This window comes from Dermacentor silvarum, chromosome 6 (assembly GCF_013339745.2).
Source record: "Dermacentor silvarum isolate Dsil-2018 chromosome 6, BIME_Dsil_1.4, whole genome shotgun sequence".
NCBI lineage: Eukaryota > Metazoa > Arthropoda > Arachnida > Ixodida > Ixodidae > Dermacentor > Dermacentor silvarum.
The window spans coordinates 11,099,442-11,114,208 of record NC_051159.1 but is presented as its reverse complement, the minus strand read 5'-3'; the positions used below and the strand labels follow the sequence as shown (position 1 = coordinate 11,114,208).

The window sequence follows — 14,767 nt, the reverse complement described above, 5'->3', positions numbered from 1 at the left end:
GGATTATGTTTGGCCGCTATTTGCGGATTCTGTTGGCACGCCCAGACCATGTGGTATAACGTGGCCGTCTGGGTACAGAATTTGCATTGCGGATTGTATGTCATGGAATCTATCTTTGATAATACATAAGGATTTGGAAATGACAGTGTTTGTAAGCGTCTCCATGCTACCTGCGTTGCCTTATCTAATTTGGGATCAGGCGGGGGTAAAGTGCGTTTACGAGAAGAAAGGGAACCGAGGGGCCCGATTTTTATTAATCATATCATAAGAAGCCAACAACGTGGGTCCGTTCCCCACCTGCGGACAGTTGTTTTTCCATCCATTTCCAATTATTTATCATTTCTTTAATTCAATTAGTAAGTACAAGTAATTTCCCCTATGTTGTCCTTGGTGTCATTATTTGTTGGCTTTTTATGATATGAATAATAAAAATCGGGCCCTTCGGTTCCCTTTCTTCGCGTTCATTACATAACGAGGGCTCGAATCTGGCAAAATTGATGCCCTCAGGTAGCATATGTGGGTTTGTTGATCAGTGGCAATCACCCAAAAAGATCCCGTGCTCGTGACGCCTGCGGCAAAAAGGGTGTTCCACATGCGCCCTATGGTTTGTGAGTGGTGGCGCTGGTTAACACTCCCAGGGTTAGCTCTAGTTGTAAAACATAAATACCCCATAAAGTGGATGGGAAAACGGCACCGCGGTAGCTCAATGGTGAGAGCATCGCACACGTAATGCGATGGCGTGGGTTCGTTCCCCACCTGCGGACAGTTGTTTTTTCATCCATTTCCAATTATTTATTATTTCTTTAATTCAATGCGTAAGTACAAGTAATTTCCCCTATGTTGTCCTTGGTGTCATTGTTCGTTGGCTTCTTATGATATGATTATATATATATACGTACACTGATACGCACGCTCATACGCGAAGAATTGCAATCGATGTGCTGACACTCGCCTTCGACGTGTCCCAGCCAGCCTTTTGGAGCGTCATTTCGTGACGTTATCAGAGTAGAATTGGCGTCCTTGATCTGCGCTGCGCCAGTACAAGCGCCTGTCCCTCACGCTCTACTGAAATACGCGCAAGTTGCTGCCAAGCCTCTCGGCTACCAACTTACGCGTCGGTTGCTATTGCGCCCATGGTTAACTTCCCATCAACGCCGTCAGAGCCTTCATCGGCCCATCGGACTTCACTATCACCCGGTACAGCGAATACCCCCTACTACCCACCTTGGCGTCCGTCTCTTCCTACGTGAATTGCAGCTCTCGCGGCCACATATCACGTTCTTGCCGCGAGTACCAGCAGGACGAGCGTCGGGGCTACGATATATGTGAGCGCGATATTTACAGTGGGCCCTCTTACCAAGGGCGGTGTTACTCTTCCCCTCCGCAACGCTCTCCATCTCCGCCCATATCACCTGAAGCACGAGGCACTTATCTTCAGCCAGATGCCGTGCACCACCGCCCTTCCGCCGCTCATCGTCATCACTTAGGCCTGCCTGACTTAATTTTACCGTTCGCCTGGAAAACTAAGCGATGCCGCTTTCGGTGAAAAAACTGCATACACAAACAAGACTGAAACTCCTCTAGCGCCCCCATCCAATATGATTTCTGTGTATATCTGATTTTTGTCATTTAAGTCGCGTGGCAGTGCTTACAGTAAGGGGAGTTCGCATCACCGACGAAATGAGCGTATCAGCGTGTAAAAGCGGCAGCTAGACAAAGTCTGTGTAAATTGATGTCTGGCTTCGAGTGAATTCCTTGATACAGAAATCGCTGTAGAGGTCATACATGCAGACACCCGTGGATGGGGTCAGAATGAGCATTGTGTTTCACTAGGACTTATCTGATGGCTTACTAACATGGAAGTGTAATCACATATCGTAAATATGAAGTTTTACTCCATGAGTTAAAAGTTATTACATTCAATTGATTATTACAATCTTGTCACATTGAGATTTTAATTCTCAGGCAGACTGCCCTACTATACGTCACGCCTTCGGCAGCCCTCCAGGAGACAAAATAGAAAATATGGGCCACAAAACAGGTGGCCGTCGTCAGAAACGCTGTGCATTTCCAAATGTGAATGTCGCACACGAATACGCGCTTGCAGTAGTATAGCGTTAATTGCGCGGCACTACGGCAACGTTACCTAAAAAGCGTCCATTTGTTATAAAAGTTGACGTCAACAATATAAGCAAAAACTCGGACCTTGGCTTTGCATCTAGTATACTCATGAGACCATAACATCCAATGTCCAAACACCAGGGCAAGCCTGCTATCTGTAACGTCTGTACCCTCTTTTCACGCTGTCGCGTTCGAAGCAGGATGTCCACCCCCCCGGGCACACACACGCTGCGCGTACGTACCCTTGCAATCCCGTTCCTGTTTCCTGCGACTCCATTTTAACTTCTGATATAAGCGTATTCCTTTCTCATTTCCTCATCCTTTGACGCCGGAGCTACGAACTGCTAGGGTGCTAGGAGTCTCACTGCTAGAACAAATATCCAGAGAGATCGAATGACGGGTTGCTTGCGCTGCAACCTTGTGCCGGCCTTGGTGGTAATTCGGTTTGCACACGCGCTGGCATTTACTCCTGATCCGCTTATAGCTTTGTTGACAGCCCAGGATCCTTTCGATGCACTAAGACCTACTGGACCATACAAACATTATGTATGTCTTCTGATGTTCTGCTTTCCTTGGCGCCTGCTTTCGTTCTGATCGAGCACGATGTATCGATAAGATGTTGACTAGTGACGAGCGTCCAACTACTTCGCAGATGAAATAAAACCGTTACATTCTGCTATATATTTGTGAGAAATGAACCAATACGAATAACTGGTACTTAACTGTTGCAGCACGTGCATCTACTACTCATGAGAGCGCAGGACATTGAAATAATGCTTTAGACGAACTGCTTCCTCCTCAAAACAAACGAACACACTATTTCCTGAATAGTGACGCGAAAGCTTCATTACGCTACCTCGGGCAGCCGTCGGCGACTCAACAGTTTTCACCTTGAGAGCTATAGGCCAAAACACAAGACAGTAATAAGGCGCGTTCACACTTCGCTTTGAATTATTTGATAACTTATTCCTCGGATGTTTGAGTATGACAGCCCACAAACAAACATCATGAAACAAAACACCAGCAGCGCATGCCTTTTAGGTTAAATATTCTCAAACTAAATATTAAAAGTGCGAAACAAATTTACAGTCACTTCAGCATACGACAAAGAGGGTGAAGGCGAAAGCCTGTGCGCTCAAGTGACGTTCTTTAAATTACTTGACATTCTAATTCGAATGTATTGTTACTTTTGAAGCGAAAGCTTCGTTACGCTACTTCGGGCAGCCGTCGGCGACTCAACAGTTTTCACCTTGAGAGCTAGAGGTCAAACCACGAGAGCATTAAGGCTCGTTTAGAGTCCGGCCTTACCATCACGTGGGCGAGAGTCATGAGATGCCGGGGGCGTCGGAGCGCATTGACCGCGCGTCCGGTTATGTTGGCGGCGCCAGTACCTCGAACCATCGGTCGAACTATAGCCGCTGTTGTTCTCGCCAACGTGACATAACCGTGTGCGCGTTCACGCTACGTTGGACTATATTTAGCCCTTTAGGGAGTCCTGAAAGCAGACATTGCTCCATTACCCGAGTAGAGTTGGGACCGCCTGCGAGTTGCAACCAAGTCTCACTACTTTACTGATCACCACAATTACTTCATAGGCACGAAAAAAAAACTGTCCGCCCTTCCACTGGGGTGGAGATGGACTCCCAGCGAAGATACGACTCATCATCTTGTGTGAGCGCTATTTGTGCATATCGTCGTCGTCATTTGTGCATACGACTCATCATCATCTTTTGTCTCGTGCGGTGCTTCGTCTCTGACTCGGGCGGCTGCTCGGAAATAAAGGCATCGCTTCGGCCGACGTCTCACAAGTGGTGGAGAGTGCTTCGATTCCCACGTCCTCTTACTTTCCCGATTCCCCTGGAGCTCCGATCCGATCGTCTTTTGCTCTCGCCTACCACGGTGATGGCAGAAACCAACCAGTCCACCAGTGCTGCTACCACCTCTGCTCAGCCCACTGGGCCTACCTGTACGGTGAACACCACACACTGAGATCCTCCCGTCTTTTCCGGCCTCCGCGGCGACGACGTCGAAGATTGGCTCGATCACTACAACAGAGCCAGCGACGCCAATCATTGGGACGACACGCACAAATTGCGGTATGTCGCTTTTTACTTAACCGAAGTTGCGAAGACATGGTTTTTTAACCACGAAAGTGACTTTTCTGACTGGCCATCATTCACCCAGCAATTTCGCCAGATATTCAGCATGTCCTCTGGACGCTCCGAAGTCGCGAAACAGAAGCTGGCAACGCGCATACAAGAGCAGGACGAGTCCTATACGTCCTACATTGAGGACGTCCTCGCTCTCTGCCGCCGCGCACAGAGTGACATGGCGAAAGCTGATCGCGTTCGCTATATACTGAAGGGCATCAACACGGTCGCCTTTAATGCTCTCGTCATGCAGAACCCAAACTGCGTTGGGGATATTATCACGGCCTGCCAGCGTCTAGACACGCTCCAGTCTATTCGCCTGCCACGAGCCTCTACCGACCCTCATCTCAACGGTGATGCTGAGCTGCGAGCCCTGATACGCACTCTCATCAGGGAGGAACTTAACGGCCATCTTTCTGGACCTACGACGCTTCCAACCGTTCCCCCCGCTCCTCCCGGACTGCGTGACATCATCAAGGACGAATTGGCGTCGATGACAAACGTCCAAATGGACAAGTCCACTGAACCATTTCGTCCTCCAAGTTATGCCGAAATTGCCTCCCGGCCTCCCTCGACTGTTCAGTCTCCACCTGCCGAAGCTTACCGCGACCCCCTAGCTTCGCTGGCAGCGAATACTCCTGCACAGCCGTACTACTCTCCGTGGCGGTCGTCGCGCCCTGTTTGTTTCTACTGCGGTATTCGCCGCCACATTTCTCGCTTCTGCCGTCGGCGTCAGCAAGATGAAAGGCGAGGCTATGCTACCTTTGAGCGAGACAGAGCACCTAGGTTTGACTCCTACGTTGCCGGGCGTCACCCAGGTGAAAGGACGAGGCTATGACACCTTTGAGCGAGACAGGATACCAGGGCTAGATTCGTACGTTCCCGGACCGTACACAACATCTTCTGGTCGCTCTCCTTCACCTTCCCAGAACATGGCTCGAACATCCCGCTCGCCCCGGCGTCGCTCTGCTTCACCTTACCGCCGTTCCTCATCGCCCTTGCGTGCTGCTTCCCATGTTGTGGACAGCCGTTCGGAAAACTAGAGGATGCAGTTTTCGGAGGAGAAACTGTATCGTATCGGAGTGTCCCAATTCTTCCTGTTCGCCCCGCCAATTTGCTCTCAGTTTGTGTGGAAGGTGTTTCCGTCGACGCCCTTGTAGATACTAGAGCCGCTATTTCTGTTACACATCGTGAACTGTGCTTCCGTCTGCGAAAAGTGCAAATGCCGTAGGTTGGTCGGGTCCTATGTGGTGCCAATGACGTTCCCATCTTTCCTAGCGGACCGTGCACAGCTCGCGTCCTGATAGACGGTATTCGTCATCATGTGCAACTTGCTGTGCTTTCGACGTGCGCTCATCAGATGATATTAGGATGGGACTTCCTGTCCGCTGCTTCTGCACTAATTTCGTGCGGCGACCCAAGCATCCACATCAGCGACACCGAGACTTATCCCGTTTTCGATTCCCCGTGTCCCAACCTCATTGCAGCAGCGGATTTTATTATCCAACCAGACGAAGCACGTGTTCTTACCCTTGAGTCAACAGACATTGTCGACGGAAACGCATTGGTTGTACCTTCTCAGCGCTGCATTTCTCGAGGACTCGCCATCGCTTCTTGCTTGGTCTGGTTCTCGAGTGGCTATGCCAACCTCACAGCCTTTAATACGACTCCTGAGTCACTACTACTGCCGAAAGGGTCTACCATGGCTAAGCTCGCCGACGCTGCGCCGGTATGTGTCGTCAGTGTTTCGCCTACCACATCTTCCGCGCATTGTACGTCCGCACAAGCCCACACTAGTGCTATTAAGGCCACCTTGAGGGCAGATCGCAATCCGGCCCAGACGGATGCACTCATCACCATTTTAATGAAGCATGCAGCATTTTTTGAAGTTTCTTCGCGAGGCCTGGGTCAGACCACTGTAACTACTCATAGAATTGAAACCGATGGCTCTCGCATCATTCGCCGTCGCCCCTACTGTGTGTCACCTTCGGAGCGAAAAGTTATAGAAGAACAAGTGAACGACATGCTAACAAGCAACATTATAAGGCCTTCAGCAAGCCCTTGATCTTCTCCTGTTGTGCTTGTTAAAAAACAAGATGGTTCTGTGCGCTTTTGCATCGATTATAGGGCGCTGAACAAAATTACCCGCAAGGATGTTTATCCAATGCCTCGTATTGACGATGGTTTGGATACCTTACAAGGTGCCGAGTATTTCTCGAGCCTCGACTTGCGCTCCGGATATTGGCAGATTCCAATGCATGAGCAAGATAAAGAAAAGACTGCGTTTGCTACTCTCATGGCCTTTTCGAGTTTAACGTGGTGCCTTTTGGACTGTGCAATGCGCCAGCTACGTTTGAACGTATGATAGATACAGTACTCCCTGGCTTAAAATGGAAGACATGCCTTTGTTACTTGGACGACATTGTCATCTTTTCGTCGAGTTTCTCTCAGCACCTACAACGTCTAGACCAAGTTCTGACGTGTCTAGCAAAGGCTGGTCTCCAACTCAATACTAAAAAGTGCCGCTTTGCAAGCCGAAGCATTAAAGTATTGGGCCACGTCGTCAGTAAGCATGGCATCCAGCCTGACCCCGATAAAATCGCTGCAGTGCTGCAATTTCCGCCACCAACCACACTTAAAGAACTCCGCAGCTTTCTAGGACTCGCGTCCTACTTCCGCCGCTTTGTCCGTGACTTCGCCACCATCGCCGCTCTTCTACACAAACTACTGACTTCGAGCGCATCCTGTGTGTTGTCGGATGACTGTGAAGCCGCCTTCCAGACCCTCAAACGACTTCTCACGTCAGGGCCCGTGCTCCGTCATTTCGATGCAACCGCCCCTACTATTCTACATACTGAGGCCAGTGGGCATGGAATCGGCGCTGTCCTGCTGCAGCGGAATCAGAAGTCTGAAGAGCAAGTCGTGGCTTATGCAAGTCGTACTCTTTCTCCTGCTGAGCGCAACTACACAATTACAGAACAGGAATGCCTCACCATCGTATGGTCAATACAAAAATTTCGACCCTATCTCTACGGCCGCCATTTCACAATTGTGACCGACCATCATGCTCTCTGTTGGTTGTCGTCCCTGAAAAACTTGTCTGGACGCCTCGGCCGTTGGGTACTGCGCTTGCAGGAATATGACTTTACTGTCACGTATAGGTCCGGCAAACAACATCAAGATGCCGACGCTTTGTCACGCTGCCCGCTGTCTCCAAACGCCCATGTTTCACCTTCGGTCTGTACGTCACCATCTAGCCACACGTCTCAGCACACGTCCAGTAGCCCGGGACAGGCGGTTGCCTCAGTTGACTTTCTTCCGTCCACTGACCTCGTCTCACTCCAGCGTACTGACCCATACTGCCGAACGCTGATCGACCGACTTACTGGCTTGGCACGACCCCCTAACAGTCGCTTAAGACTACAACTTTCACGTTTTAAGCTTCAAGGTGGAGCGTTATTTCGATTAATCTACCATCCTTCCGGTAACCGGTGGGTACCAGTCATACCTCGCTCACTTCGACTCCAAGTATTAAAAGCATTTCACGACGACGCGACGGCTGGCCACTTCGGCTTTCTTAAGACCTACGACCGTATCAAACGCGTTGTTTCTGGCCGAGCCTTTCCATCTCTGTCGCCAAATACGTTAGCTCCTGCGCGTCATGCCAACAAAGAAAATGCTCGACATCCATTCAAGCCGGTCCTCTGCAGCCTCTACCATGCCCGTCCACCCTCTTCGAAATTGTGGGCATAGACTTTGTACGGACCCCTCCCACTCACGCCCGCTGGTCACCGCTGGATCGTTACTGCAGTGGATCAGTTAACGCGGCACGCTGAGACAGATGCTCTTCGCTCTGGTACGGCCTCAGAAGTCGCTGAGTTTTTCGTGCACGGTATCGTTTTGCGCCACGGCGCACCTCGTGTGCTCCTGAGTGACCGTGGCAAGACGTTCCTTTCGCATGTCCTTCGTGAAGTCCTCCAGGCCTCTGACACCAATCATAAGACCACATCAGCGTACCATCCGCAAACAAATGGCCTTACCGAGCGTTTTCATCGAACTTTGTCCGACATGATGTCAATGTATGTTCGACCCGATCACGCCAACTGGGACACCATCCTACCTTTTGTGACGTTTGCGTACAATACTGCCGCCCAACGTACAACCAATTACAGTCCCTTCTTCTTGTGTACGGTCGTGCGCCGTCTTTCGTCTTGGACACTACACTCCTTTCAGCACCTGCTGCTCCATCCGCGTCTCTTCCAGAAGAATTTGCTGCTCGCGTCGCCCGCTGCCGTGAAATTGCCCGCACCAACACCGCTACCATACAGGACAAAAGTAAAATTCGCTATGACGCGACGCGTCGCGTTGCTTCGTTCCGCCCAGGTGACGAAGTTCTTTTGTGGACACCTGTTCGCGCACCGGGCCTCTGTGAAAAGTTTCTCCACAGATATCTCGGTCCCTACACCGTTTTGCAAAGAACTTCGGCCGTTAACTACCGCGTCACTCCTGTCAGCTCAGCTACTGACCGCCGCCACCGCACTACGGAAATCGTTCACGTATCTCGCCTGAAACCCTACATTCGCCGTACCTACCCTTTCTAGCTTGCGGTCTTGCTGACCGCTTTCCTGAAGGGGAGGAAGTTAGTGTGAGCGCATTTTGTACATATCGTTGTCGTCATCTGTACATACGACTCATCATCTTGTGTGAGCGCTATTTGTGCATATCGTCGTCGTCATTTGTACATACGACTCATCATCATCGTTTGTCTCGTGCGGTGCTTCGTCTCTGACTCGGGCGGCTGCTCGGAAATAAAGGCATCGCATCGGCCGACGTCTCACAATATCATTGCGAAACCACAACATGGCCACAGCTCGACAATGGGCCTGGCCAGGGCAGTGAAGCTTTCGCTATCAACTAGGGTTAACCAAAACTAAACAACCCCATTTTTTTTTTTTGCACTGGCGCTTGTAGTATACTGTTCGCAATATTGCAAACTTAGGCGTTGTTTTGTTCGCAGACTTGCCTTATCCAAAAGACAAAGAAAACTGTTCGGGATACTAATCTGGCTCAAGACCCCCGGTTGCAACAACTGTAAAACTGAGAGCAGAAATGACGAAAGGTATACCTGCGATATGTAAAAGGGTGAAGCGTCAGTGTCAGTTTGTCGATACGGCTCCCTTGCCAGCTCAGTCACGGTAATGAAACTGAAATTGACTTGGTCATTATCAAAGTCTCTTGTTCGATGTTCACCGTGAATGATATTTACGCGCAAGCCTACATGCCCCGACTGAAATCGGCGAGATTACGTCGGAGGCCGCCGAGCCGGGAGGGGGAAGCGTGCACCGGAGGAGGATGGCGCCTTAATGTGGAGAGGAGGAGCGCGCGGCGGAGGAGGAGGAGGAAGGAGGCGAAGCGTCTCAGAGGAGGAGGATAGGCGGACATACGCCGTGTTCACTTCCTCTGGCAGTTGGTATGGAGTCTGTGCGCTGGGGATGGACCGTGTTCGTCTGGCGATCGAGAGGCGGAACGAGGACGCAGCAGTAACGCAAGCAGCGGCAGGGCGAGCGCAAGTCGACCAACCCTAAGTCGTCGGCAAACGCCAAATACGAGCTGAACAAGACCGAAAAGCGCTCGGGCTAGGCGTGCCCAGGAGGCACTCGAAGAACGTGCTAGGCAGCTTACGACAATGCGGGTGTTTCAGAGAAGACGGTATAGCTTACAAACTCCGGAACATCACCCATACGCGTGCGCGTCACTCGCGTTTATGAGGTGACACATTACTATACAGTTTTTACAGCGTAAGCTGTGATGGGCGCATTCCACTAGCCGTTTCGGGTCGCGATGATGCCGCCGGCGGCCGCTCCCGCCGCGTAACCGTTATCGCCGGAAGCGCAAAAAAAGTACCCAATTCCCGCCGAGATCGAACCCGCGCCCGCTGGGTGGGAGCCGGATACTCTACCCTTGAGCCAGGCAAGCGCTTGCTAACGGGCAGCGGAAACATGCCTTAAAACGCTCCCATGCACGCAGGGGGAGACGACTCGAGCCTCAGCCAGTATGGTCGCCATCTAGGTAAGATGCCTGCAAACGCAGCGTTCTCAGGCACAGACGACGACGATATGAGATTCAGACGAGGCACGCAATCCCGAGCTGCCGAGTCTCCGCCAGTGGGGTGGCGCCATCTAGTTAAGGTACCTGCAAACGTGGCGCGCCCGACATGTAAGTTGCATTTGTAAGGCTTGATCGGGCGCAGCAGACTGCTGTGCAGAGAGCATTACAAGGCTCAGCTCACTGTCGACGCCGGCCAGGCAGTTCAGATCGTTCCCGTCAAAACGAGGCGAACAGACTGCCGCGAAGACCCTGTTGTGCGTGGTGGCCAAATTGGAGCTACTCTTCAGCCGCTCCACCAGCTTACGCCGTGACTGTGCTGCGTGTGCCGCGCAGGCCTGCGACTTTTTGAAGTTAGTTGTTCCACACCGAAAAAGTCATCGATTACTATGATTTTGCTTTTCCACCTATTCTGCAAATCGTGCCACCCAGTACAAATGATTATCTGACACGTCGGTAAAGAAAGGTGTTTGAAGTATGTGTTACCGGAGAGATACAATGTGCGCAAGACAATTTCACGTACCCGACAACCTATTTACATATCTAGCACTGCATATGTCTTTTTCTTCATTCAATTCCGGTTTAAATGCAAGCGGTGCATCATGTTCTGCCGCCCCATTGGAAACTTGCGGTATCAAGCGATGCGGCGTGACAGCCTCCAACCTTTTCCTAAATTGGCTTTGTGGGATTGGCTCGCCTCTCTAAATCAATAGTTAAAATATTTTCAGTAAGTTTTTCAGAATAATGACGCAAGTTCATATAAAAAATACCTCTGGTTGCAAATCCTTGATTTTCATAGGCTTGACCCAATTAAGATGAAACACAACGTATGGAAGTAGAATACAGGTTGCGTTGCTAATGTTTACGTAGCTTTAGAGACTAAACAAAGTTTCCGGCTGACAGGAATCTCTACCTGGAACTATCGTCATTCGAGGAAATAAATTTTCTGAAGTTGTGAATATCTTCATCATTACTTCAAGCGCACTGCGTTTACTAAAGACTTGTTTAATGTTTAAAGCAGATATGCTGAGTCGTATACATAAAGAACAAATCTTAAAATTTAGTCCACTGTTCGAACGAAGTTTGCGAAAGCACCGATGAAAATGACAAGATATTGTACCATGGCTTCTTGTGCGTACGCACAAGAAGCCATGGTACAAAATCCTGAGGTTAGCCTCTTTGGTTACTTTCTATGGATACTGAGGTTTACATGGATACGCCGAGAAGCTTGCGGACGTAAATTGTCTTGAACCCGGCCGCGGGCCTGAACCTCGATTTGAATTGCGCTATAGTTTAGAAAAAAAGGCATTGTTGAAAGCATCGTAATGCTTGAAAGCGCCATAAAGGAGAAGTTCGCAATTTTTCGCAGCATACCTAAACATAATCTACACTGAATTCACTTCACAAAATTGCCCCAAACATCATTGCGCTGGCACGCATGGTTCTGTGTACATTATTGGTCGGTATCTGCAGCGGACATTCGTAGCAGACGCTGAATTTAGTCGAAAAACAGTTTCTCTATAAAAGGGTGTGAACCTTAACGAGTTAGTATATGTTAGGATTTGTGATAGGATAAAGTTTGGAGCAGAAAAGTGAAAAAATACACTTGAGATACACTGCACGTGAGTAAAAGTTAGCTAATTCGATATGTCACACCTTACACTGTACGGCGGCCTACCCAACGCGAAGCTCGATCATGGCATGGACGTCGAGGAGGTCCGCGCGGCCCTGCACGACCTCAACAGACTGGTCGGCGGCCGGCCCGGACCTCGTCACGAACAAGGCCATCAAGAACCTCGACGACGGCTCGATTGAGAACCTCGCAAAATACTTTAACAAGTTCTGTGTAGCGGGCGTGCTGCCGAAACAGTGGAAGACAGCCAAGACCATCCTGATCAACAAACCGGGGAAGCCGCCGGACACGGACAACCTCCGGCCCATCTCGCTCACGTCCTGCGAGGGCAAGGCGCTGGAGCACGTCCTGCTCAACAGGTGACAAGACTATCTGGAACGAGAAGGGCTGTACCCAGCCACGGGGATCGGCTTCAGACAATATCTAAGCACGCAGCGCGCGATGCTGCAACTCAAATACCAAATCATCTACGATGGCGGCAGCGCCCGCGACAAGTAGGCAATCCTGGGGCTCGACCTACAGAGCGCCTTCGATCAGGTGAAACACCCGGCGATTTTGTCCCAAGTCTCCGAGCTCAACATGGGCGAAAGATCCTAAAACTACATTAAGGACTTCCTCACGGACAGGACCACCGAGGTACGAGCAGGCGACCTACAGGCGCAAGAAGCTCGGGAGCACCGGCCCACCGCAGGGATCGGTCGTCTCGTCGATTCCGTTCAACCTGGTTACCATCGGTGAGGCTGAGAAGCTCTCGGACATCGAAGATGTCAGTCACACCATCTACGCGGACGATATCACGCTTTGGGTGACCGGCAGCAGCGACGCCCATATTGAGGGAGCGCTGCAAGCCGCCGTTGACGTGATAGAAGACCAACTGGTAGGCACCGGACTGAGGTGTTCGCCGACAAATCAGAACTCCTCATGCCCCCACCAATAATGGCAGAGGCAAAACCAGACAACGCGAATACGAAAAAATCCGAATCGTAACCCAATTCGGCAACGTGTTTCCCGAGGTCGGCAAAATCAGGATAATAGGCATTGTCATCGAAAAACACGGCAGAAACAGCGAAACCATCACCCGTCTCACGGCAAAAGCAGCCAACGCGACGGCACACCTCAAACGAGTCACGTCCCTGAAGGCTGGCATGAGAGAGGAGAACCTAATCAGGCTAGTCCAATCCTTCATCATCAGCCACGTCGCGTACGTTGCAGCCTACCACAGATGGCCGTAACACGAACGAAACAAAATCAACGTGATCATCAGAAGAGCGTACAAGACGGCACGGGGCCTGTTCGAGTCCACCAGCACGACCCGCTTCTTACAACTCGGGATACTTAACACGCTCGAAGAAATATCCGAAGCGCAACGGATCTCTCAACTAGAGCGGCTGTGCACAACCAAAGCCGGGAGAAAGATACCGTACGACCTGGGAATGGAACGCTTCGAACGAGGCGAAGATGAATCACCCCGTCCCCGAAGAGGTCCGACGGCAGACCAGAATCGACCCCACACCCAAGATCAAGAATCCCGAGATCACCAAGGGAAGAAGAGCGGCGAGGGCCAAGGCTCTCATCAACCTGCACGCCAACGACGAGCACGTGCGGTACGTGGACGTGGACGAAAACCAACGGAACGCCTTCACAGCGTCGTCATAGTGGCATTGACTGGCGCCACGAAGACGGCAGCGAGTGTCAGAAGCGCCGGAATGGAACAAGCTAAGCAGGTGGTCATCTCCCTGACGATCGCCGATGCAGACTGCCACACGGTACTGAGTGACTCGAGACAGGCGGTGCGAAACTTCGCCGAAGGCAAAATCTGCTTGGAGGCCGAGCTCGCACTGCAAGCACCCAAACTGCAAGAGAAAACTGAGAACAAAGTGGTTCCTGGCGGACGCGGGGGACGCGTCGGACCACAATGACAACCACAATGAGATGGCACACGCAGCGGCGTCAGCGTTAACCAACCACACCCCGGCGACAGACCGTCCGACGTGGTTCGGAGAAAAGGACCGCATGGCGGGCTATAACATCACGAAGGCCTACCGCCTGGCTCGCTGGACTCTCCCACCCCCGCACCCGAAGCTGAGTCGAGCGCAGGCGGTACTACTGAGACATCTCCAGACCGGATCGCTACCGAGCCCGGGACAGATGCACCGCATGTACCCCGAGACATACCCGATCGATAAGTGTAAGATCTGCCGGAGGGAGACGTAATCAAACATCCAGAGGAAGCAAGATCAAGAACGATCCCGCCGCCGCTCGAGGCAGCCGAGAGGAGCTACAACCAAGACCAACAGCTCTGGGCAGTCCAGAAGTCCTCGGGGCGCTCGAAATGGAGGGACCCAGCGAGCCGGCAATGGCGAGCGGAGACGCGCTCCGAGTAACGGCAACCTCGTAGATGACGTAGGCCCTCGTCGGGGTGCCTGAGCGCCCACCTGCACCCACAAATAAATTTTGTTCCAACAAAATCCAAATGTGGCAATGATTCATGCAAGACACACCAAAATACGGCGTCGTATGCGAATATACTCTAAACTTACAGAGTAAATTATGCTGCTTTAGACGATTTGGTAGACGCTACTTACAAATTGAGAATAACGTTTTTGGGGCCATGCAATTGTGTTTTAAACTAACTGCTCGGGATTTGGTTCCTTCATAATTGTTGCCAATTCATTTTATGAACCTACAAGAGGTAAAAGAAGTTCATTCGTGGGTTCCTCCAATATCTAATTTGGCTTAAATTGAATTAACCTTGTAA

At 51.0% G+C, this 14,767-nt stretch overlaps 1 pseudogene; it reads left to right on the top strand.

The window, feature by feature from the left end:
• Window positions 1-12,450: 12,450 nt before the first annotated feature.
• LOC119456548 (uncharacterized) lies at window positions 12,451-14,407 on the top strand (annotated as a pseudogene).
• Window positions 14,408-14,767: the final 360 nt, after the last annotated feature.